The sequence below is a fragment of the Papio anubis genome, chromosome 5 (genome assembly GCF_008728515.1).
Source record: "Papio anubis isolate 15944 chromosome 5, Panubis1.0, whole genome shotgun sequence".
NCBI lineage: Eukaryota > Metazoa > Chordata > Mammalia > Primates > Cercopithecidae > Papio > Papio anubis.
This window is the reverse complement of record NC_044980.1, coordinates 65345139-65372460: the sequence shown is the minus strand read 5'-3', so window position 1 is coordinate 65372460 and position 27322 is coordinate 65345139. Positions and strand designations below refer to the sequence as shown.

General features: G+C 42.9%; 1 pseudogene; it reads right to left on the bottom strand.

Annotated features, from left to right (window-relative positions):
* Nucleotides 1-7133: 7133 nt before the first annotated feature.
* On the bottom strand, nucleotides 7134-14672 carry LOC101019985 (annotated as a pseudogene).
* Between the last annotated feature and the right edge of the window lie 12650 nt (nucleotides 14673-27322).

Sequence of the window (27322 nt, the reverse complement as noted above, 5' to 3'; positions counted from 1 at the left end):
TGTCGACAGCTGGCTATGGTGATGCATAAGCTATTAAAGCAGCAAGTCATACTAGCATGCTCACACACACACACATGCACACACATCATCTTCATTTACTACATCCTCCCAAGGTAACCTGGAAGGGTTACCTATATCTTCCCAATATACCTTTAATAAAAGATACCTCCCACACAGACCCAATACCCCAGCCAATTTTAAGACAGTTGTACATAGACAGACCTGTTGCCCGCATGGCAGCCTCTGCTAATCACGAAGAACAGGAGTTTGCTTGGCAGGAGAATCAGTCACCATCTCCCAGTTCCTACGCTTATGGCTGGTATGGGTGTTCTCTTCTGCTCAGATATGTGAGGATTCAATGAAAAGCACCTGTCAAATCTATGCATTATGTGGAAATGAGACATTGTTCTGTAATGTCAGTGTGTGTTTTGAGGATGACATTGCCTGTACGACACTCAATTCTCATTATTTTAAGAAAGCAGTGATCTAACTAGGAGATATTTTTAAGTCTGCGTCTTTAGATTTACACCACCTTTCTTCCTGAGGCCCACAACCTCCAGCCTTATAGAAGCCACCATTGTCTCTCACTGGACTACTGCTTTGTCTCCTAACTGGTCTCCCTGCTTCCATGTGGGCCTCACTACAGTGTTCTCCACATCAGATATAGAACAGTCACTTAAAAATGCAAATCAGTTCCAATCCTGACCTGGTTTGTGAACCCCTCAGTGGCTTTCCACTGCACTTTAAATAAAATAGATCTTGGCACTGGGTGTTGTCCTCCCTGTACCCCAGCCAGCCCGGCTGAGCCAAGCTTCTGAGACTGTGCCAAGTTCATCCTGCGCAGCCTCTGCCTTGCTCTCCTCTGCTTGAGTCATCGTCCCTCCAGGTCCTCCCTGAACTGACTCCTTCCTCTTTCTTCAGTTCAGTCTCCTCAGTGGGGCCTCCCCTGACCAACTACCAAAGCTAACTTCTCCTTATTCTCCTTACAGCTTCCTATTCACTTTTCTTTTAATGCATGTTATCTATCTATAATTATGTGTTTATTGTCTACCTCCCCTACTTGACTGAAAATTACATATGGGTGTGGACCATTACCACTTGTATTCCAAACACTTGTATTCCAAACACCATCAGTGGATGTTCAAGCATCCACTGATACCCCGAGAGGTCTGGGAGCCCAAGTTCCCAACTCCTACCATACCATCGGTGTGTCATCACCTGCAAAATTTGCTTTAACATTCTTGTTAACATCATCAACCTAATTTTACTGAACAATTTGCCAATACTCAAAATTTGTTAACTTTCCCAATAAAAATCTAATAAGGAAAGCTTTTAAGTTGACAACAAGGAAGCCAGGATGTAGAAAACAGCCAGCTTTGACACAAGAGTGTGGCTTAGATGAGCCTTCCATCAGTTTGAAGGTGCTATAGCCGATTTTTGTGGTAAGCTAAAGATCAGAGTGCAGTTCCACGGGATAGGATGCAAAAGCATGACTCTGCTGTCTCAACTCAGATGTTTTTACAATGACCTCATCATTTTATTTGAAACAATGAGAATTCCAGGATCATTGGAACATCCGTACTCAAAAATCATAAGGAAAATATGTTAACCTTTTATTCAACTCTTCCTGTCAATGTCTCCTTCCATTCATATACATAACCGGTATGATTTCTTGTAACACATAAATAAAACTATTAAAATAACCAGTTTAAATTTTCTTAGTTTTTAACAATAAAATTATTTATACATTAGTGAAGATTTAGTCAAAGTCACAGCTAAGAATTATTGTTATTTTATGGAGACTTATATTGAAATATAGAAAATCAGGCATGAAGCTATTACATGAAGCCATTTTACAATGGCTACATAGTTACACAGCTTTGGGGAAAAAAACCAGCTATGTTTATCACCACTGAAAAAACAGAAGGCTAATTAAGACAAGAGCCTATTGTGAATGTCATTAACTAATCAGCTGAATTGGCACATGTTTATTGAGCTTCTACTATGACCTTAGGAAGTGTAAGACATGGTTCCAGCTCACAAGAAGCTTAAGCTGAGGGATGAAAGGTAGCACAGAGGCTATTATATTGTATATTTATTACATTAGTAAGTGTCTTCTTACATTTATGAGGTGCTTACCAGTTCCAAGTTCTCTGCTAAGATTTTTTGCATGCACTATTTCATTTTATTCTCACAACAACCATCATGTTCTTTAACTACACAGCAATATAACTTTTAAGACAACTGAGACTCAGAGCAATTCATTGGCTGTCTACTGACATACAGCTAGTGAGTGGCTAAGTTAGAATCCCACCCAGATCTGCCTGATTCAAAGGTTCAGAGCTCTTTCTACCATCAAAAATGTGCTGTGGTCAGGCTTTCCCCAGGAAGGAATGCAAAAATAAGACCAGATAATAAAATGAAAACGTGAATTTCATAAGGGTTGGACCATGCTCATTTTGTTTCTCATTTTATTTCCCAAACCCAGGACAGTACCTGCACTGATTAGTATTTTTTGAATGAATGGCATCTGACAATTAAGCTTTGAAAGCAACAGATTTTAACTCAGAGCAGAGAGGCACTGGGGGAAGCTTAAAAAGACAACTCCCAGGTATATAAAATCTGGGAGAGCTGACTGAACATACTGTCATATTGGAATAAAGATTTAAATCAGTCTTCAGAGAGGCTGGTTAGCCTTGAAAACATAGAAAAGGAGAGTGAAACTAGAGAGGTGAAAGCTGATCTTTTTTCATCCAGTTTATTTTTCCCAAATTTACCAAGGAGAGAAGCTACTCCATCTTCCTGGGGGCTGAAAGAGAAGAACTGAGTGAAAGGGGGAGAGGAAGAAAGGCCAGGCCATTATAGCAACTGATCTTCACCCACGAAGAGGGAAACAGCAGGCAGGAAAGAAGTATCCCCACGTAAACTAGACAATAAAGCCACATGAGTGTGACAGGACAACCTGAGAGTTGGGACACCCAGGAGATCAACCAAGGAGAACTCAAGGCAATGGGCTGGGATGTTATAGGACTTTAGTTGGAGAAAGATGCATGAACAGAATAGCACAGACTAGAACATAGAAAAATGAAACCGTGTGTGTGTGTGTGTGTGCGTGTGCATGCGCGTGTGTGTATGTGTGTGTGTGTGAAAGAGAGAGAGAGAGATCTGTTAGGGTGACCTAAGCATTGACACTGTGGAGCCAATTTCCCTTGGTTTGTACCTCTAATAAATTGTCTCACCCTACCCCCACCACTGCCCACCCCCTCACCATAATGGTATATTTTTCATCATACAGGAAAAGAATCAGCATTCTGGTTTGTATCTATCAGTCTCTGTAGCCTCAGTTAACATACATAATCCCAAAGAGGAGAGACCTCATCTGTATATAGGACAGATAAAGTCCTATATCTGGATGGCTGACACAATACCTTAAACCCTTGTGAATTCCTACGGGATAAATGCCACTTGGAAGGGCCTCCTGACAGCCAACCAGTGCTCTCCTGTGCTACCGTACACCCCCTCTCCTACACTGGGGCCAATATTTCCTTCTGAACTGACATTATCAAATAGTACATAACCGCAAGAAAGAACATTTTAGTTCCAGACTAAGAGGAGATCATCAACCGCACAAACACAACACAAAGGTTATGGTACAGTATATGATGGGGAGTGGGGAGGGAGGAAAGAGAGGAGAAGAGTTGACATGTATTCAGTTTCTAGCTTGTTTTTGGGAAGTCTTACATACTTACCTTACAAAGACAATAACCAGAGAACTAGAGGCTTGGTGAGGGTAAGTCAATTGACCAGAGTCACTCAGCTACTAACTCTCAGGGATTTCAAACCCAACTAGCAACTCTCAGGGATTTTTAAACTCTTAGGTATTCAAATGCAGGCCTGTCTAGTTCAAGGGTAATAATAACAATGAGTACATAATTAGTATAAAAACAAATAGAAAAGACCCTTGTAATAAGACTTAGAAATTAGAATGCACAGTTACCTAAGAGACACTGCTCTCTTTCAAGTTCTTTTTAAAATATTCTATAGAAGACCAGGCGCAGTGGCTCACACCTGTAATACCAGCACTTTGGGAGGCCGAGGCAGGTGGATCATCTGAGGTCAGGAGTTCAAGACCAAACTGACCAACATGGTGAAACCCTGTCTCTACTAAAAATACAAAAATTAGCCAGGCAAGGTAGCATGCCCCTGTAAACCCAGCTCCTTGGGAGGCTGGGGTAAGAGAATCACTTGAGCCTGGGAGGCGGAGCTTGCAGTGAGCCAAGATCGCACCACTGCACTCCAGCCTGGGACACAGAGTGAGACTCCATCTCAAATAAACAAATAAATAAATAAAAGAATACTCAATAGAAATGTGCTGTTTGGACTCATTTTTCAGTTCTGTGTGAAGTCAAAGAAAAAATAAGTGAAATGAGAAACTATATCAAAGCAAGCTATAGCGTCTAATTCCTCCCCCTGCCCCTGTTCCATCCACAGTGTTTGTTTGCACAACCGGTATATAGGAATGTTTGGAGAAGTGATGGAAACTTTACAGGAATTTATATGAATTGGGTTTTTCCCTTGTGGATTTTATAAGCAGATTAAATTCCACATTCAAATTGCTGTACTGCAACTTATTAAATATTCACTTTTTAAAATAAGTTGATGCATTATTTATAGCAGAGCAGATTCAATATTTAAATTGTTTTCTCGAAGAGTTCCTGTCTAGAGCGTGTCACCAGCACCTTCCTCCTGGACCAGGCGATGAGATGAAATGAGTCTTATTTGGTGCAAATCCTAAGAACAAAGGCTTAACCTGAACTAGAAAGTCAGCTCTGGTTAATGCCAAACTCCAGGCTGAATCCACTTCTGGACCTCTGACTTGCCTTCTTCTTGGCTTCACACAGCATCTTGTCCCTCATCAGCATTTCTCACACTAAAGGCATCTGGCCACTTGGGGTGGAATCATCTGGGATGAGTTTTCAAAATGCGTTGGCATTAAAAACAATCATTTTTAAACCTCAGGGTTGAGAACCACTGCTCTAACCAAGGTAGTGCCTAATCAGAAAGCCTTCTTAAGCCTTATCCTAGACTCAGAGTTCAGACTTTGTCTTGTGAGCTCTGGGAGACACCAAAAGGGTTAAAGCAGAGAAAGGACATGTTCACATTTTGCAGTTTAAGAGTAGTGTAGCTGCAATGTGGAGAATGGAACACTCGGGCAAGGGAGACCAGGTGTGACAGTGATCTAGGCGAGAGAGGACGTGGACCCAAGGTAGAGCAGTGGCCATGGATGGATTTGAGAGGAACTTAGGAAAGATAATCAGTGGAGCCCAGAGCCTCATTGGATGGAGGGTGGGGAGGTCAGCAGGTGACAGAGAGGAAGAAAATAAAGGAGAACTTGCTGTGTTTAGGGTGGGATGTGCTAACGTGAACACTACTTGTTACTGCAAGACTCAGATTATAACCTCGATGTTCTGATATCTAGGGTTTTACAAATATACTCTGCTTTCCTAAAATCAATTAAGTGGTTGAGTTTTGATTTATTTTACAGTTAACAAAAGGACATTCTTTGAAGTTCTTTTTGGTATGGGGTGCTAAATAATATAGCGTAAATTAAAACTATGTATCTAGGATCCTAGTGAAGTTATTTCTCTTTAGCTTCTCTGAGAAGCTGGGCAATGAACCAAAGCCTGGGCTTTCATTCCATAGTACTGAAAATACTCAAGTCTCCTAACCTCATATTTGGAAGCACTGTCTTTTTAAAACACTGGCAAGTCATCTCCTCCTTTTCCTCTCTGTCTCACTCCCTCTATCCTAGATTTTTCAGGCTTTATTTGGAGATTGTGAGTCCACAGATGGGTGCTGTCTAGCTGGAACTGGAGAAATGTATAGAGGACAGAATATAGCAATAGTTGTAGGACAAGAGGCAAAAATCTGATCTTTTGATCTCCTCATTTTTCAGTTGTAGTCTGTATAGTTGCAGTGTTCTTTTTTCCTAATCTTAAAATAATTACAATTTATTATCATTATTAGGAATTCAAACAATTCAGGAAAGTATGATACAGAAGGTGAAAATGCCCTGACACCTCAGCCTCAGGAACATCCGTGTTAACAGTCTGGTGTATACCCTTCCAGATTCATGCAGTAACATAGGATTAAGGTGAGGAATTGGGCAGGCACCGAGCAGGAGGTGAGGGCTCCAGGCAGATGGAGAGCACGTGTTCTTAAGAGAATGCACGACACATCAGGGAAGCCGGAGGTTCCCTATGGCACTGGAATCCGAAGTGTGAAGTGGGGGCGGCGAGATGCAAGGAATGGAGATTGGCAAGGACCCTTTAGAGTATGTGTGTACATGTGTACACCTTTTAAGAAAATCAGATCATACTGTGCATTATCTTCTAAAACTTGTTTTTCCACATGGAAATCTTCCCACATCAGTGCATTTAGATATAATTCATCCTTTAAAAAAGGGATATGTATAGTACTTTATTATTTGGATGGACAAAGTTTGTTTAACCAACCCACTACCAATGTGAGTAGCTTCCAGTTTTTGCTATTAAGAGCAAATCAACATTATTAAGTAAATACCCACAGAAGAATATCTCAAGGCTGAACTTCTAGGATTGATATTGCTAGGTCAATGGCTATGCCTATTTAAAATTTTATATTACCTACTGTACATAGGATTGGCTAATTCCTTACACCGTTACCGGCACTGGATGCCACTTATTTATTTGTTGTCACTCTTATGGGCAAAAAATGAAAAGTCATTTTAAATGTTATTTTAATGACCATTGCAGTTGAACACCTTTTCATATCTTTCTTTCCTACAGGTATTTATTCTGTGAATTACTGGTCCATGTCTTTTCTATCTATTTTATTGATTTATTTATTTAATTTGTTTTGAAACAGTTTCGCTCTGTCACCCAGGCTAGAGCGCAGTGGCGCAATCTCGGCTCACTGCAACCTCCGCCTCCCAGATTCAAGTGATTCTCCTGCCTCAGCCTCCCGAGTAGCTGGGATTATAGGCACAGGCCGCCACACCTGGCTAATTTTTGTATTTTTGTAGAGATGGGGATTCACCATGTCGGCCAGGCTGGTCTTGAACTCCTGACCTCACGTGATCCACCTGCCTCAGCCTCCCAAAGTGCTGGGATTACAAGCGTGGGCCACCACACCCAGCCTGTGTCTGATTATTTTAGATCAGCCATGCAGAGAGGTGGTTGATCTAAAGTAATCAGATATAATAAGCTACTGTAGAGTTTATTAGTTTTTGTTTTTGTTTTTGTTTTTTGGCGGCACTAGGACTTACCAGGCCATGTCTTAGTCCAGGTGCTGGGGCTTGCCCGTGGTGCTCTCAATGTATAAAGCCTAAAGCCTGGACATTCTGCCAATTCACCTTGAGCAGTGACACCAGGAAGCTAACATCCAGAAGGATGTTGTACACAAGCTCATCATCTGTCATCTTCACATGGCCAATGGTCATGGCCAGACACAGCACCTCCATCTGGAACTTGATTGTGGACTTCATCTCATCAACTCTGGCCACCAAGTTTTTCATTGTGCATGAACAGGGAAGGGAATTTGCTGGTTTTATTCAGGCTGGGGCTGAGGGTGTGTTTGATCAGAGTCATCACACTTTATGGCCAACTTCTTGATGAGTTTCTTTTTCTGGTTGAGTTTCTTCAGCACCTCGAAGTTCACATGGTGATAGCCACAGCCTTGGCTTCGTCAAAGTGTTGTTGGTCCCCAGCGCACACACAGAGAGCTTGGAGCAGGGAGTGGACTAAAGCCTTCAGGGGAAGTACCTGTTCTTCCGAGTTCATCGTTCTTCAAGGTGATCTTCAACTATACCCAAAAATGTCCAGTGCTTGCACTGGTTCTTGTGCGAGACGCCTAGTACAGAGTATCTCAAGAGGCTTTGCTGCTCTTGGTGCCTCATGACGCAGAAACAAGAAAAGAGTGTTACTGTAGAATCTTTTTTTTTTTTTTTTTTTTTTTTTGAGACGGAGTCTCGCGCTGTCGCCCAGGCTGGAGTGCAGTGGCCGGATCTCAGCTCACTGCACGCTCCGCCTCCCGGGTTCACGCCATTCTCCGGCCTCAGCCTCCCGAGTAGCTGGGACTACAGGCGCTGCCACCTCGCCCGGCTATTTTTTGTATTTCTTAGTAGAGACGGGGTTTCACCGTGTTAGCCAGGATGGTCTCCATCTCCTGACCTCGTGATCCGCCCATCTCGGCCTCCCAAAGTGCTGGGATTACAGGCTTGAGCCACCGCGCCCGGCCTACTGTAGAATCTTGCACCTTCATTTAACTAACTGGTGAAGCAATGAGTCACTGACCTTCAGTATCTTGGAGTCATATGTGCCTTTAGGTTTTTACTGAAATTGCAGGACATTAAACTTCTTTTATAACTAGCCGTGTTTGTTCTTGGCTTTTTCTGTTGGCCTCTACCACCGTGTCTATGGACCTCAAAACTTCTGATTTCCACCAATAAATTTAATATTTTTGAGAAGGACATTTAAGATACTTCTCAGAATCACTTTGGGAATCGCACCTTCACTTTCCATTTATGGATTTATAGTTTTCTGGGAAGAGGACACATCTTTCCTTTGAATACGGCCTGGTCTGTCTTCCTATTTAGACTTCACATTCTCCATCAGCAACCAGCCCTGATCTTGTGCCATTAGGAATACAAATTAGTCCACATATCTGTTCCAACTAGTGCTGGAGTGAAACTCACACCAGATTTCCCCCCGACATTCTTTACACTGAGTCTGTAGCTGGACAAATTGAAAGAAATAAGTTCTCCTAGAAATTGTGGCACAGACTGCTTTCTACACAGTTAAGGGTGGGGAAAAAACACAGTAAAGAATTTTAAATACAGATGTCAAGAGCCATTGGAATCATAGGTTGAGGAATGTTTAGGTCTTAGAATCACAGAATTTGGAGTGAAAATGCCCTTTTGATGAGACACAAATCAACTTCCTCATTTTGTGAGTGAGAACAAGACAAGTCAGACAGCTGCTCAGCTTGCCCAGCCAGCAAGTGACAGGGCCGAAATGCAGCTTTCCTGACTCCTGGTCCACAGTCTTTCTTCTTCTAGGCTGCCTCCCTTCCTAATCTAGTGAAAGAAGACATTTACTTAGAAGATTCATATCCCAGAAGTCACTTTGCTGGTCACCTATCACAAAGGAGGAACTGAGTCTCAAGGAGATGAAGTGACTCGCTGAGGGTCACGGGGCTAGCAGGTGCATGCCCATCCCAGGGCACAGGTTGCGCTACTTCTCATTGCCAAGGAGGGCTCTATCAAGTCACTCTGGCATTTTCCGTCAGGGATGGTCAGAGTCCTTGGAGCAGGTGGAAACATTCCTAAAGTCTCACACTCTAGTGGCTGCTCTCAGAAATCCTAAGAGACCCCCTTCTTCCAATACTCTGAGAAAACAGTCTGTCCTTTAAGATAGTCTAACCCTGCACCTTGTGTCTTATTGAAAATAAATCCTCATGATTCTCCTGGGTTTGTGACTTGTGTAATAGTGCATGTGTTCAGAGTAGTTGTATTTCATTTTCTTGCAGTAAAATATGTCACTGTTTTCCTCCTAAGTTGGGTTCTTTTGTTTTTAAGGAATACTGCTGTAAGTGAGCTTGAGACCAGGGGGTTTTACTGTAGGAATTGAGATAGCATTAGGGACTGAAGTCACCTGAGAGACTGGCCAGCTCTGGGGACCCGGTGCTGTCTCCATCGCTTTCTCACGGCTTCTTCTTCTTCCTCGTGCTTCTGCTCAGATCTCCTCTCTACCGCCTGGCTCACCCTGCTTATTAGAGGTTTCTGAACCTCCCTAACTGGAACTTACTCATAGGTTTTGCTTGCTATGTCCCTGACTCTCCCTCAGGGCATCTCTAAGGATATAGGAAAAAAACAAACTCTGTTTCTCCCACTGTGCTCTCACAACATACAACGCTTCTGCGACCAAATGTGTAGGTGTATTGTCTCAACACCAAGCAAGCAGTAAGTTCTGCAGCAGACACCAGCTGGGTATCCTCTAACTCAATTCAGTTCTGACACTGCCCACCTGGAGATGGCGTCAGGTCCCACAGGTCCAGGGCTCAGTCCCACCAGACTGCCCTCCACTTCCAATGGCAATCACAAGTTCCAGCTTGTTTTACCTGTGCTCTGACCAGCCAGCTATAAATCAGGGGTCCCATGGCCCCCTCCTTAGGTTTGATTAATCTGCTAGAGTGGCTCACAGAACTCAGGGAAACACTTAGGTTTAGTGGTTTATCATGAAGGGTGTTACAAAAGATATAAATAAAAGCCAGATGAAAGAGAGGCGTAGGGTGAAGCATGTCGGAAGAGGCAAGGCGCTTCCATGCCCTCCCCAGGTGAGCCAACCTCCAGGAACCTCCCCCTGTTCGGCTATCTGGAAGTTCTATGAACCCAGTACTTCTGGGTTTTAGGAAAACTTCATTTAGGCATGATTGACTAAATCACTGGCCATTGATGATCAACTTAACCTTCAGCCTCCCCTGAGGTTAGAGAATGGGGCTGAACGTTCCAACCCTATAATCCCCCCTTGGTCTTTCATGGGATCAGCCCCCATCCTGAAGCAACCTAGGGCTGCCAGCCACCAGTCATCTCATTTGCATACAAATGATACTCTTATCACTTTGGAGATTTCAAGGATTTTAGGAGCTGTATGACAGAAAATGAGACAAAGACCAAATATATACTTTATAATATCACAGCATCCTTGCAGTTTCTGTTCTCGTTGCTATGGGCTCATTCCTTCTGTGTTTCCTAGTTTTAGGAAAGACAGAGAACATGGTTGGCTCAGCTCACCTTTTTTGTACTAGGACATAGCTCATAGTTACTGTCCAGCCTATGGGAAGGGCTGCCCTTTGGTCAGGTGCCTACCATTGCACCAATCAGAAATGGCCAAAGAGGGCTTTCATCACATGGCAAATTAAGCATCTGTTGGTGGGGCAATTTTTTTAGAAGGGGAAGAGGAATTGTAAGCATGTCTAATGTATCTGCTTTAAAAAAAAAAAAAAAAAAGCCTCAAGTGCCATGGAACTGAATCTGCTAATTGGCATCTTTTGTAAATTTCTTGGGAATTACAAAAAAAAAAGTTATTCAGGAACTCCTTCAACTATCTAACAGTGAGTCATGGCAATGGTATAATTTCCCGTCTGTGAACTGCTTGGCTATTTTCCAAGTACTCCTATTGGGTTCCACTCCCCTGAGGCTGAAATTTCAGTGTGCCATTGGCAGAGAATGAACCCATATGCCTCGGTCGCTGAGCTTTATCCTGAGAAGGTCTTATGATCTCTGTATTGCTAACCTGGCCCATTCCTTTATGACACCTTTAATGAAGAGAGGTGAATCTGCAACACTGAACATAAAACTTATGCTCACATGCAAACCCTCTGCTATGGCCGATATTATAGAAATTAGTGGATTTAGGAGCTTGGGAGGATGCATGGGAGTTGGGTAGGTATGCAGGAAAAAGGAGCTAACCTTTACTGAGCATCTACCATGAACATGGTGTGTATAGAGAACCTGGTGTATAGACGAGGAACCTGAGGTTCAGAGAAGGTGAGACACCTGCCCAGCAACACACAGCAAGCAGGTAGCAGAGCTAGAATTTAACCCAGATCTCTCTAATTCCAAATCACACTCTTTGCATCATACGTTGAAGGTAGTGGTTGAGAAGAGGTTAGAGGGGGATATTCCAGATGAAGAAAATGGAGACCATTACAGATAAAGATGTGACGGTGGGTAAATAGAAAGTGGTGTGGGCACTAGAGTGACAGATTTCTGTTGGAATAGAGGGAGATTAAATGTCAGATGCAGCCAGATTCTTGCACAATATAAAGGCCAGGCCAGGGCGTAACTGACGTTTTTGGAGGCCTTGGGGAGTCACTGAAGGCAAGGCAAGGCATTACGTCTCCAAGGCAGCTGTTCAGATTAGAAGGATTAGCCTGGAGACAGGTGTCAGATGGATTGGAATAGGAAGAGACTCGAGGTGATTTAGGCACGCATAACTGTGGAGAGCCCCTGTAATCTCAGAGAATGTTTCACAGCTGGCTTCATCTTCTTACGCAAGGACTCTTTTTAGTCCCTCTCCCTCCTCATCTCTGTAATAGTCACGAGCTTAAAATTGCCTGTCCTCCACAGAAACTGTTTGCTATACAGCATCACCTTTGATGAAGAGAAATGCTGTCAATTTTTTTGTAATAATTTCTATCTGAAGCCTCCAAATGCTGTGTTTTTGATTTTTAAAAACAGAACTACTCCAAAGGGTAGCGACTACTGGGAAGCCAAGGCTGTGGTCTAAATTTCCCCTGAAAGTCTTAACCACGGGTAAGATTTTGTATGTGTATCAATCATACCATTTCCATCCTCATTCTCTGTTCCTGTCACTCCAAGTGTGAGAAGAGACAGATGATTAAGATAAAGTCCAGTTCCTAGGACTTTACCTTCTATTTCTCCTTTTTCTTTTCCAAAGTAAAATCACCATGAAATTATAAGATGTTGCAGGCAATTTGGCTAAGGTACTTGCAGATTTGCTTTGGGAAGAGTAAAAATCAGCAAATGTTTTCTTCCCTGCATTTTGCAGCTATTGAGGGTACTTATATAATTTGGGCCTGCCTAACATAAAGAGTATTGGTGCTGAAACATGTCTTTCCGTTACCAGAGATTAAGTATCAAGTTTGGGCATGAATTAGTTTGTCAGTTTTATTGATGAGAAAACTGAAGTGGAATTTAACCCCTGGACTCTGTGGGTCTCGGTAATCGGGTAGGTGGAAATCCAGTGGATAAAAGTGGCAGCAGGATCGTGGCACACCTGTAGTCCCACCTACTTGGGAGACTGAAGAGGAAGAATTGTTTGAGGCCAGGAGTTCAAGACCAGCCTGGGCAACGTAGCAAGACCCCATCTCTACAAAAAATTTAAAAAAAAAATCAGCCGGACATGGTGGCAGGTACCTATAGTCCCAGCTACACAGGCGGCTGAGGCAGGCAGATTGCTTGAGCCCCGGAGTTTGAGTACAGCCTGGGCAACAGAGTACCTGTCTCTAAGAAAAAAGAAAAATGGCCACAGGTTGCTCTGCCATTTTCCTTTTGCCCTAGGCTAAGTTTGGAGCCCCTCTTCCTTGACATACTTGAAGTAATAAAATTTACAGCTTTGACAAAACCACTGGAAGAGGTCCTTCAAGCAAAAGTTAAACTTGTGGTCCCCCCATCCAAGGAAACAGCAATACAACCAAATCAGAAACCTTAATTGGCTACCCTCAGTGTGGAAGGTATTGTGCTAAGAGAGAACTTAAATAACTTTTCCTTAAGAGTGTAGTGTCAGAGAAATGGTTCACTATAATAGCGACAATCTTCACTGAAGCAGAGGTGAGTTGTTCTATTTAATAATTCCAAGAACACACCCTTTACCCAGTGCTTTCTCTGCTGAGTGTGAAAAATCAACTCACTGTATTCTTTAGTGTTTAAAGCATAGGTCATTAGACTCACTACACCCAGGGACTCAATGAAATGACTACATTTTCAGGGGACTCTGAAGATGTCAAGATGTGAAAGCAACCCCTCACGGGGCTTTGCTGTCAGGCCTGGGTCAGGCCAGATGCTGGGTGATTCTCAAACCAACACCTTCGAATGGTCTGCTGGTTAGGATCATCATGTCCCCTCACGGTCCCATCACAGCTGGATTTGGGCGGACCTATGGAGCACTAGAGTTGTAGGTAGGAACGGTGAGAAATCGTTCAAACAGAATTGAATTGGTCAAGGCCAGATTTGTGCACAGTCCTATTTGGTATCTAGTTCAAATCCAAGGAGGTCATCATGGTGGGGTCTCATCTATATATTTGCACCTCTGGGAATTTGGGGGAGCCAAGGCAGACTGGCCATAATAGAACTAATGACTATTGGTGTTTAAAGTCCTTGGAAAAAATAGCGGGAACTTTGGGATTCTTGAACAAAGAAAGGAGGCTTGGCCTGTGTCAACCACTCAGAAGAAAGGAGTGCCCCAAGCAGGCAGAGAATTCACCTTCCGAGGTGAAGGAGGGACATAGTTCATATTCCCCATATTGAGACACTTTTTTTCATAGTCAAAGGATGCTTTTGAGTATGACAAAGAGCTGTCTTTCTGTCCAGGGCACTTGTAAATTCCTACATTGAGGTTGTCTCAAGTGGCCTTAAAAGTCTTTGGTCACTTAAGGGTCAGACAACTCAGGGTTACCTGAAGGAATTGTATTTGCTTGGGGTGGGGCTGGGGTCCATTCTCTAGTTTTGACAGGAATAGAGCAGATCAGGGACTGCAGGAGAACTGAGGACGGGAGGAAAGAATGACAGCAGTTGTTGAGAAATGGGATATCCCAGAAGCAGCAGCCAAACTCTAGGCAGATAGCAAAGATCGCTGGGGAATCTGGGGGTTTGGAGATTCCAACCCCCCAGGGGACTGGGGGTTTGGAGTTATAGTAACATGACCATGTGAGAACTTAAAGCCAAATGTCTCTGTGCCCATCACCCAAGCTGTGAATATCGCCAAGGCCTGTGTAGCCTGAAAAACCAAGGGTTTCTCTCAATACTTTGTCAAATATTGGCTGCTTTAAAAAATGTGACTTACCATTTTCATCAGCTTTGTGATGTGAAAGGCTTGGGAAGGTGGACTCATGCTAGGGATTCATCTGGACAGTTTGCCAGCTGCTGGGAGTGGGGAAAAGAGAGGGGACCCCAAGATTAGCTCTTGGGGCAAGACTTGTCCCTCTATGTTAAGAGATGACCTACATACAGGTCACAGTTAAGTAAGAGGAGATTATCTGACTTGGTGTCCTGCTGTATTCTCTGAAAGTTCGTCTGATGTGGCAGATAGCACCAAGATGACAGGCTTTCTTACCTTCCTCAGGTCAGGTGAGGATCTGAAAATACTAACTTGCTGAGACTGTCCTCCTTAGTTACCTCTTCAGATTTGGGGAAGGAGAAGTCCTGATTTGGTTACACCAGTCACCTTGCCCTGTAGCTCCTGTGAACAGAGATCAGTCAAGAACCAGAACTGACCATGTAGGAGGTATCTCCATTGATATTTGTACAGCCATTTACAATAAGCATGTATTATGTATTTCTTGGTAACAAGTTATCCCCAAATTTTGCAGCTTAAATCCACAATAAACATTTATCTCATATAGTTTCTATAAGTCAAGACTTCAGGAATGGCTTAACTGGCTCACTTGAAGTTGCAGTCAAGAAATCATCAGGACTACAGTCATCTGAAAGCTTGACTGGGGCCGGAGAATCAGTCTACAAGATGGTTCACTTGGATGATAACCTCATGCTGGCAAGAAGCCTAGCTCCTCACCATCTGGACTTCTCCATAGGGCTACAGAAGTGTCCTCACAACATGGTGTCTGGTGTCTCGCTCTCCCCAGATCAAGTGATCCAAAAGAAAGTAAGACAGAAGCCTCAGTAATTTTTGCAACCCACTCTCAGAAGTCACACTCAGGCAATTCTCCAATATCTTATTGGTTACATAGATCAGCCCTATTCAGTGTAGGAGGGGACTATATACAAGGGCATGAATACCAGGAGGTCAGAGTCACTGGGCCCACCTCGGAGACTGGTCACCAAAAATAGCCTCTATCTATCAAGAGCTTACTGTGAGACAGGCACCTTGCTAATAACCTTACATACAGTAATCCTTCAGAGTTATTGTTTTCTTACTCTCCCCATTTCTGCAGATGAGGACACGAAAGCCTTGCGAGGGTACATGACTTCCAAAGGATTTTCCATGCTGAGCTTGCCTTTGGTTTGCACCTCTAAGGAATAAAGCTCAAGTCGTGTTTTCATTCAGCACACAGACATTGAGTGTCTACTATGAGACAAGCACCGTGTTAGATTCAAGAATATGAGTAACAGCCAGACTCAAGCCCTGAGGTGTGTGAAAAAGTTACAGGCACAAAAATGGCCTTGTGTTTAAGGTATAATCTGGCTCTACAGAGGGAGTCATCAATTATTTGAGGATAGGAATAGGTCAGAAAAGCCTTATTGTAGGGGTGGTGCTTGAGGTAAGTCTTAAGGGGTCAGGAGCATTCTCAAGTGGGAATGTGCCAGATCTTCAGGCCTGGAGTGCGAGTGGGGAGTTCTGAGTGATTCCGGCAGAGCACGTGGGAATCTCCCATCTTCATCTTCTAGCTTTTGGTCTGTGTTTGGTGAAGCCAGATGATGCTTTGTCATACGACCAGCCTAATGGGGCTGGGGGTGGGTGTAGGTGGGGCTAGAACCAGGAGACTCAGGTTTTATGTGTTGTTTTCCCATCAACCCTCTGTGTGATCTCTGGCAAATTCTTAGCTTACATATGCTTTAGTTTTGGCTTCTGTTAAATGAGAATAAAACAATCTTTCCTCACATTGTGAAGGGTGATGAGCAGGGAGCATTGTTGTGAGGATGTCAAATGCTACTGAAACATTCAAAGCTCTCCTTTTTACATGATCCAAAGTCAGAGCTACTTCCACTGCAACACACTTCTTCTCTGCTACCCCACTCTACCTGCACCAAACAGACACAGATGGGCTATAACTTAAAATTTCATTTTTAGTTACTTTTAGCCAAGGGAAAAGAATCAACAGCTCCTGAGGATGTTCGACACACTAGGCTCCCTCTGAAAAAATGTGCAAGCGCTTCAGTTGTCCATCTAAAATTGTTACTGAAAAAGTTGGATGATGGGAGAAGAGAAAGAAGTCTACAATTTGCAACTGTGCCATTGTCATCTGTGCTTTGTGCAGCTCTTCCAGGACGGCTATCAGGTGGATGACACTACGATTCTTACAGCTGCCATGCATTTCATTCTCTGAGAAGTCAAGCACATTCTTTCTTTTGATGCAATAATGCTGTAATTTATTATTATTATTGCAGAAGCATCTGAGCAATATTTTTCCTGTGAACAGCACTCTCATGTATATGTAAACCACAGTCTGCTGTTCCTCAAAAAAAAAAAAAAATAGAGAGGGATGAGAAATATTCTTACTCTCAACTGGATGCATATAGGGTACAATTCAATGTAGAGGTCACCACTGCCTTCCCAGGCATACCCTGGGCCCCCGTCCTCACCATCATCAGCATAGGTGAGCAACTAGATATTTTGGCCAAGTAAAAAAAATCTCCCAGAAGTACTGATCATTTCATATACGAGTGAATATGTTGATACTATTCATATGAATAATACACACAGAATATTGACCTCTCAAGCATCATTTTCATTTCATTTTGCTCTTTTCCTTCTCTTGCCTGAAGCCTTGGAAAGCTAACCCCACACACTCCTTTAGTCTCTCCCTTATCACTTCCCTGAGCCCCTTTCATCTGCACAAGAGCATCAGACACAATATTGTGACCTGTTCACAACCTCAAAGTGTACTGGCACATTTGTTCCAGTATCTATCGATTTCTAAAATCATTTCCTCTCTTCTGGTCAAGAAAACTCAGACAATTCTGGGGTGGAATTTGGTAATCGGTAATCCTAGATTGAGAAGTGAAGATCACCTTTTTCTATGGAAAGTGAAAGAGGAATTGAAGTAAGGAAGCTAAAGTTCTTCATGTAGTTCCAGAATATCGACTTTCTCCTCTCCTCTTAGGCTTTTCAATTGCCACGAATAGTCAAGGCCTTGTTGCCTGGTGCATTTTTTAAATTATGGCTTTCAATGCTTTATTGTGGTTAGAAGAAGATGGGCAAGTATTAAAAGCCCATCATATTCTTCAAAGACTACTTGTTTTGCTCTTTAACAAACAGTAAAATCATTTTTTTTGGTGTACAGTTTTATGAGTTTTAAGGCATGTATGGATTCATGTAACCAGCACCACAATCAGGGTACATAACAGTTTCATCATCCCCCAAAACTCTCATGCTGCCGCCTGTATTCACACTCTCCCCCCAGCAAACCTTGCAACCCCTGATCTGTTCTCATTATTGTTTTGCCTTTTCCAGAAAGTCATGTAAATGACACTTGCCAGTTATGTACTGGCATCAGCCAGTATGCAGCTTCTGAGACAGTCTTATTTTCCTCAGCATCATACCTTTCAGATTCATCCATGTTGTTGTATTTATCAATAATTAGTTCTTTTTTATTGATGACTAGGATTCAAGTGTTCTCACGCATATTGAACTCAGCGATTTTCAGTATAATACAGACCCCACGGGGTCCCGGGAAGAAAGGCCGGTAACCAAGCGACGAAGGAACTAAAGTTCATTCTTCAAGTTTTATGGTTACTTGTCATAATCATGTCGGGTGATTATCTGGAGATGAAGAGGCACCGCGGTTTTTATTCAAGACCAAAAGCAGCCAAGAGAAAGCCGAGGCCCAATCACCTCAGGCTTTCAATAGCCCCCTTCCTCCATGCGGCATCTGCGAGTTCTTTTTTTTGTTCAGTTTTGCTTTGTTTTTGAGACGGAGTCTCGGACTGTCACCTGGGCTAGAGTGCAATGGTGCGGTCTCAGCTCACTGCAACCTCCGCCTTCCAGGTTCAAGCGATTCCCCTGTCTCAGCCTCCTGAGTAGCTGGGATTACAGGTGCACGCCACCACATCCAGCTATTTTTTTGTATTTTTAGTAGAGATGGGGTGTCACTATGTTGGCCAGACTGGTCTCAAACTCCTGACCTCGTGATCTGTCCACCTTCGCCTCCCAAAGTGCTGGGATTACAGGTGTGAGCCACCATGCCCGGCCGCAAGTTCTTAACACACTTCACTTTCAAGCTGCCTAGCATCTTCCTGACTCTGGCTAATGTTGCAGTTCTCCACAGGAGGTGATATTGCCCCTCACAAAGCATTTGACAAAATTGGGAGACATTTTTGGTTGTCAGGCCCTGGGGACTGCTACTGGCATCCAGTGGATATTGAGTACCTACTAAGTGCCAGGCAATATTCTGTGCTGCGGATACAGGTGTGGACACAAAAGGCAGAGTTCCTGCCCTCATGGGGCTTACAGTCTAGAGCAGAGGTTGGCAAACTTTTTCTGTAAAAGGCCAGATGATCAATGTTTTCAGCTTTGTGGACCATTTAGTCTCTATTACAGTGTGAAGGCCGACAAAGACAATGTGCAAACAGATGATAGTGGCTGTGCCCCAGTGCAACTTGACTTACGAAAGTAGGCAGCTTGTGCGATGTGGCCCTCAGGCTGTAATTTGCCAACTCTTCTTCTAGTGAGAAGACAAATCATTGACAAACACATATAAAATTCAAGTAGTAAATGCTATGTATATTTTTAAAGGCAGGATAAGGGATAGAGAGGAGGAAAAGTGCAATTTAGACTAGGTGGTCAGGGAAGCCCTCTCTGAGGTGACATTTGATCAGGCACCTGAATGACATGCCGGACTGAGCCACAGGGAACTGCAAGTGCAAAGGCCCTGAAGCAGGAATGTGCTGGTATCTTCAAGGAACAGAAAGAAGACCAGGGTGGCAGGAATACAACACAGAAGGTGTGGGGAAGCTGAGGTTGGAGAGGTCAGTGGGGCCAGGACATGTTAGCACGTGGACTTTGGAGTTGATGCTCAGGGTGCTGGGAAGCCTTGGGGGCTTTGGGAGAGGGATGCCATGTTCTACCTTCTCACCATCAAGCAGAAGAGGTCAGGTGACTTTTCACGGCCTCCATTCATCCACATGTGGGTTTGGGTGAATTAGTGAAAGGTGCCTCTCCCTATTGGCAGCAGCAGCCTTGGATCCTGGCCTCTACTCCCCACCTCTGCCACATGCCCTTCGTTGGGGAACAACTTGCACAGATGTACATTCCAGTCCTTGGTCTTAAGTGCTGCTGAGGTTACTTAAACTTTAAGCAAATGGTATTCTTCAGACTTGCTAGGACTTTAATATATTTGGTATGCAAATTATTATTATTAGGCAGTGGTTTCTGGGGCTCCAGCTCGGTGTTCCAGGGCCGATTGGAGGACATCTAATCTGAGGGTGCCCTTCCTTTTCCCTTGAAAGGAATCTCGACCCATTACTGAGGCCTTTCACCGCTGGGACCAGCAGTCCCCCTTCTTCGCTTTGAGGTAATGCAAAATGGTATGAATGAGGGAAACAAAGAGTAAGTAGCAAAGGCATATCTCTAAGTTATGGAAACTTGCATAAAAGGAACCTTGTGGCAATAGTGAGGCCTTTCATTTCCTATTCTTTATTAAATGACAGGTTGCCAGGAAAGCACTGTCACACATTTGCATGCAGGTTAAATTTCTCAAAATCTGAGCCCCTACAGTGAGTGACAGTGGGAAGTGTGAAAGAAAGGTTTGAGATTCGCTGCTGTGCTGTTGTTATTGTCAATGGGTAAATTTCTTTAGTAACTTGTGGTTCTGTTGGAACTGACTGGAACAAATCCAGCCATGAGCTATTTGTTAGTTGGTTTTATTTTCTATTTATAATTGTGAACGGAGAGCATGATAACCAGGGATAAATAACGAAAGGCATTTTCGTTATCATCATTAAATACCAAACATAGGTGACTACAGAAATCCTAAAATAACTAGACGAGCTCATCATGAACCAAATCTTTCACTTTTCTAATGTGCGTTTGGAGGTTTTGACACCAGGAATGCAACAGTGCTTTCCAAATAGTGTGGACTTTACCTAGAAGTATTATCGACTGAGTCATAATGAACATGATGGTTCATTCTTTTCCCATGGTTGTCTTAATTGGCCTCACAATTTTCCCTGATCTCACTTGAAACAATCTTTAAATTCTTACCCAGAGGTTTGATTGAGCATTTTCTATTCATTTGTCAATTCTAAGAAGTAGTTACTGGGATTAACTTACAAATGAATATTCCTTCCCTAATTGCTGCAGACAAATGCAGTTTGGCTGCTTCAACTTAAAACAATAAAGACGAAAGTAATAGTATAACAGAATTAGTTCTGTGGTAGTAAGCATCTTCTAAGCTGTAAGTAGAGGATGAGACATGTAGTTCCAGAGTTGGGCTTTAAACTTACATCTAAAGTTCATCATTATTAGGAGGTATCTGAATATTAGGCCTGGAAATATTGAATTGGCAAACATTTTTTTCTGTTTTTAATCTTTCCTCTATGTTTTCCAGGGGAAAAAACTGATATTTGTTAATATTCTCTTTCAAACAAACTGGGAAAGTTAAAATGTACCTTGGGTTGCAGTAAAAGATAGTTGTACTAGGTTGATCTTCCCCATGCCTTACCTTGAGGGACTTTACTCATGTCAAAGGTTGCATAAGATGCTGGGCATGAGAGATACATTTGGGGAGCAAATGGGCAGCTCCAAGTGTCCCTGTCACCTTTCTATAGGATGTAGCCCAAGGGCAGCTGGTGAAGAAAATGATTTTTAGGCTTGTTGCTTGCTTTTCTCAACTTGGCCTATATGTCTTCTCCCTTGAAAGAAGAGTTTTAGGCTTGGGAGAAAACAGGACTGGACTCAAAGCACACCTCTGGCTTCTCCTAAGTTCCAGGAAAGCAGCCTCTGCTCTGAGTCAGTGAGTGAAAGAGTGAGAACACAGGAAGCCAAGCTCTGTCACAAAAGAACCCGAAAAAGGGACCTAAAATATTGTTTTTCAAAGGGAGAAGCATTAACAAAATGATGGGGAAGACACAAAATAGAAGAACAGAGAAAGAAGAAAGAGGAAGTAGAATTCAAGGAGAAAAAAAAGCATAACACGTTAGTTTATCTGAAATGTGAACAGACGGCAAAATTGCACACGGCCCATTCTAGTCCAGCTTGCTTGCCAACTCTTTTACTCAAAGACACGGGGACCTATTCCACCTATTTGGCTCACAACCTTTAAAATGGGGTCAGGAAATTTGCTACTTGGGCTTAGCAATGTGCTGGTTGTCTTTGTCCCCCACTCTGCATCTATCTAGGTGTTGTGCATATAAGAACATTTCAATAGCACTAAATCATCAACAACCTAAAAGTCATGTCTACACTTGCAACGTGAAATGTGGGATTGAGACAGTTTAGAAAAGAAAAAGGGATTTTTGAAAACAGACTCAAATAGTCCATATCAAAAAAAGATTTATACTTTTGGGCCAGATTCATGGCCCACTGAATTCGATATTTTGACTCGAAGGGTGTATCACAGGCTGTGGAATGAAAGGGGTATAGGAGCCCAGAGCCACTCGATTGGCTCACTGGTTAACCGCCCAGCTCTCCACTTTGTCATGGTGGGTCCTGCAGGAGTCAGCTTCATGCTCCTGATTATTTACTTGCAAAATGAGTGTTGTGCCTTGGTGATACCCCCGCTCCCTATGCAGTGCAGTAGAACACAGCCTAACTGTGGTCCTCCCTCCACCTCTAACACATGAATGTGATAAAAGCCTGCTTAACACAGCATGTAAAGAAAGACTGAGTTCTGGCCACTCAACTCCAGACTCCTAGAGGTGTTTGACTGAATGGCCATCAACCAGGTGTTTTGGTTTTTTTTCATTTGGTAAGTGAGGTAAATCATAGACATTATGTAAGGAATATGTACAATAGGATTTTCCCCAAGATTTTTTCTAGTACCTTTATCCCTGAGCTGGTGTGGCCAAACCATACCAACTCTGTGGGCCACATTGTTTAGAGCCATTAACAGTTTGTTTCTTTTACCCCATCAGTTGTTGTACAATGCACAGTTGCACTAGGGTCTCCTCCAGGTACTTTGGGTGGTTTTCAAGAATGTATCTATCGATGCCCACGAAGAAGTCATCTTGAGCAAGGGCATCTGTCTTTTCTTCCTCCCAAGCTCTGGTCTCTGTCAGGGATATCTCTCATCAGAATCCCCATCTCAGCTCCAGTATAGTTAGTGCTCTGTGATGTCTCAGTACATCTTAAAGGTTCATGATAATGGGAATTTCATCTTTGACCTATTCTTAGAGATGGGCAGTGATAAATACACCGGGAAGCCAACATTTCCCTCACTTAAATGGAGAACGCTCCAAGATTTAGTCATTCCTGATGATGGCAGGAACAGACAGTCAGGTTGACCATCATTTGATGAATTTGGAATTGTAGAGAGACAATCAAAATAACCAAGATCCTAATTCCTTTTTACTTCTTTCACACACAAATGTGATTTTAGTTAATAAAGGCAAACAGTTAATTGGGGGGATTTTCCGTCTCAATTTGGGAGGAAACCCTTTCTCAAGTGAGACAAATGACCATCCTTTTTCTTTCATAAGAAACTGAGTTGTATGTTTTCTCACAAAACATCTAATGTGTGTGTGTGCATGTGTGCTCGTGTGTACACACACGGACACATTGCAAGATACTTACATTGGTCTACTTTCTGCAGAGGATCAACTTTACTGCTTTCTGTCTTTTAGAAATATCCTTTCAACACTAAATATTTCTTAACCTGTGTGAAGGCAATATTCTATATATTCCCTAAAGTCTATCTACAACTACCTTTCCTGTCTAGCCTGCTATGTGGACCTCTGTTCTCTCTGAATTCCAGAAATGCTTTTGAAAACTAGCACCTTTTAAAAATAGTGACTCTGGACGCCCTCTGCCGTCTATTGTAAGTTCTTCAGCTCTGCTACTGACAGCAAAGCAAGAAGTTGGCCAGGGATTATTGAGAATATATGCACACAGCCACCATTTGGGCAGGCAATACAGAGATGGGGTTAAAAACATGACCGCCAGCATCAGACCTCCTGGGTTCAAAAACTGTCCTCTCCCGCTCTCTAGTGTTATATCCACAGGCAAGCAACCAAACGTCTCTGAGCTTCAGTTTCTTTATCTGTGAAATGGGATAATAGTACTTTATGGGGTTTCCTAGGGATTAAATGAGATAAAGTGCTTTGTACAGGACCTGGCAAATGGTAAGTCTTATTATTATTGTGACATAATTTCGCTCTTGTCACCCAGGCTAGAGTGCAATGGTGCAGTCTAGGCTCACTGTAGCCTCCGCCTCCTGGGTTCAAGCAATTCTCCCGTCTCAGCCTCCCGAGTAGTTGAAATTACAGACGCCCGCCACCACGCCTGGCTAATTTTTTTGTATTTTTAGTAGAGAGGGGGTTTCACCATGCTGGCCAGGCTGGTCTAGAATTCCTGACCTCAGGCGATCTGCCCGCTTCGGCCTCACAAAGTGCTGGGATTACAGGCTTGAGCTACCTCACCCGGCTAGTAAGTCTTACATGTTACCTATTTTTGTCTATAATCTTTGTAATTTTATGAACCCTGGCTTTTTGTAAGCCCCGTTTTTGTTGAATTCTCTATCACCTTAGGACCAATGTGTTAAAAATCAATTATGCTCTTCTAAATTGGAAATGACATTTCCTCTGCTCTCTATAGCTTTTTATATAACGACAAGCTTTTTAGGCCAAAGCCTCATGATGCATGAAGCCATCTTGGCACCAGCTATAACCAGAACATACTCCTCACCCTACCTGATATCAACCCAGTAATTTCCAGCTATAAAACGGAAGGTTAACTTAATCCTCTTCAATCTTCATGGCTACATGTGTCTACCTGGGATTCGGCAGAACACATCAGCAGGTTCTGTTACTATTAGTTACCAAGAATGAGACTTGCATTTGTGGATTCAAAATCAAATCGAGTTGTAGGGCAGTCCCTTTGCAGGGGTTATGCCTTCCTTCATGTTGTCAATTGTAACAGGTGATGTTGCTGTCTAGGAGTAAGGGCTACTTGGGGGATTAAAAGACAGGGTGATGCTGTGCTCTTCAGGGTGAGCATCTTGGCCTGACTTGGGTCAGGAAAAATGAATCAGGGAAGACAAGGGATTTACAAAGCATCACTCTAATCCGACAATACATTTCCCAGCAGGCCCACAGTTCAGACTGTGATGCCTTGCAGGACAACTCAGAGGCCCCTGGTTCTCTCTCTTCTCCACCTGATTAAATGAGGCCTTCCTCTCCTATCGCAGAGCAGCCAGCTCTGCAGTGTTTCAGTGGCAGGGCAGTGATTAGCAGGTAAGCATGTGGTTCCCTTTCCCTCTGGGCCTTCTCTCCCCCTCCCCATCTTTAATGGCCGTGGTAATGCTGCTTCTGAGGCCCTTGGAAGAAAGTCAGCTGAGCAAGCAGGCCAAGTGGGGAGGTGAGCAGTTCAGCAGCATTTTGATCCTCTTTCATTAGCAACTTGAAAGTCACTTGGAACCGTTGTGCCCACCGCCTACTCCCCCAAACCCTAGCCAAATCGCTTCGTTCTCAGATTAGCTGTGTGCTTGCAATGTCTGGGGAGAAACTCCCATGGATACATTACTGCAAGATACAGGGGCTCTGGTTCAGTACATGAATGCACTGGCCAACCCAGGACCCCCGCACAGGCCAAGTCATTCCACTTCTCTGTGTCTTGGCTCTGTCATATGTAAAACCGGGATAGAAACAGCAACCAGTTTGAGAAAACAGTGAAGTGCCTAAAGTATATTGTGGCAGACTGTACATATTAACTAAAATCTGCCATTAATTGATGAAATCACGCTTTCAAAAAATATTAAGACCCCACTAAATGTATAAATAACATGCTACATAAGCACCTTGGGGTCATACAAAACAAATGTAGAATACTCTGTTCAGGAGAGGCCAGATATGGAGAAAAAGATTTGTAACAATACATGGCAGTGTACTTTAAGTGTTCAAAGAAATGACACAGACAACTGGTTTTACAAAACACCAGCAAAAGGTCTTCCTTTATATACGCGTGTGTGTATGTATATGCACATGCACGCACGCGCGCACACACACACACACACACACCCCACTTATACATGCCACAGGGTGATATGAATATTACCCTAGACTTAGCATTTATCCCAATTGCAATCATGTGGTCATTTGCCCAGTTATCTTTTTGATGCCTGTTGCTCTTGCAGAATGCAAGCTCCATGGGAACAGAGGACATTTTAAAAATCTTCTTGTTTTGACTCCATCTTATTGAATAGAACATATCTCAATCAGAATACACCAATTTCCATTAATTTTTGTTGAGTACACTTTTTTGAGCTAATGCCATTTAAGTCAATGTAATTCCTTGATTCATTTTCTATGCAATACAATTGAACCACTTCCTTTTAAAAGGTATCATTTCACTTTTATTTTTGTGCAATCATTTCCTTAGAATCAATTTTACCACGATTTGGTTCCTTGGTTTCTTATGCATATCAAATGTTACTGATGATAGCTTTTGCCACTGTAATCTTTTTTATGGCTAGTTTATCTATGAAGAGTAATTTCTCTGAATCAAATTTATAGGTAGAAATGTCATGAAGGAAATTTGAATTGTGGGTTACTTTAGTCAAGCCTTGTGTAGTTTTGCCACAATTGGCCTTAGTTTATATGGATTTCTTTATGCATATTGGAAAAAAAATGGATATATATTTTCATTGTCTTTAAATCCTAATGCCCTGGAACTCTGGATTCAATTAATTCACTGGTGGGCTTGGGGTCAGCATGAGAACAGCAGAGGAAGGGTACTTATTATGTGTAGGGCAGATGGCAGAGAATACAGACCTCTGCAGTGGGTGCTGGCATAATGCTCTAAAAGGCCTGTTGGGCCCAACACTGCCTCAGCACATTATTTACTCAGGAGTCCAGAGACAAGGCCTTGTCTTGGACTCCTCTCTTCCCCCTCCTCATAACTGAGACAGAGGACACAGAGGATGAATCTGAAGCCCACACCTACTGTCCAAATGGACACACAAGCTTTCTGTTATACCAACTATTCTTAAAGTGTGTTGCCCAGACTAGCAACAGCATCATCTGAGAATGCATATGTAATGCAAGTTCTTGGGTCCTGACTCATATGTATGGAATCAGATTCTGGGGGTGGGGCCCATCAATCTGTATTTTAACAAGCTCTCCAAGTGATTCTGATGCATGTTCAGGTTTGAGAGCCACAGCCTTATACTCAGCTATCATCCTGGCTATGAAAAGGTAGGAGGAAGATATGCAAAAAGATTAAACATTTACCTCAAAGAAATCAAAGACTAAAATATCCTATAAGCAAGATCAAGTCTCCCATGACTCCTGTTTTCAGTATAACCAAAGTTTATAAGAAGTTTTAGTTCACTGCAAAGAAATACAGAAGCCTACATTTTTGCCTACCCAAATTGTAGCAGGCAAATCCCTACCTCCTCATTATAATAGCCCAACAATATTCATTATGAGTAGTTAAAAGTTTGTATTTACTTCCTGAATCATCCTCAACAAAAATATCAACAAATACTGCCCAGGATTGTTTTATTTCACAGCCAAGTCCATTCTTCAGTAGGAATTTGACCACTCTGTAATGAGCACCTCCTACAGAAACAACAAGCAAATGAATGGGCCAAAAGGTCCCTGGGAGTCAATGTGGCAGGCTAAAATCTTCTGTGTTGGGACAGAGTTCTT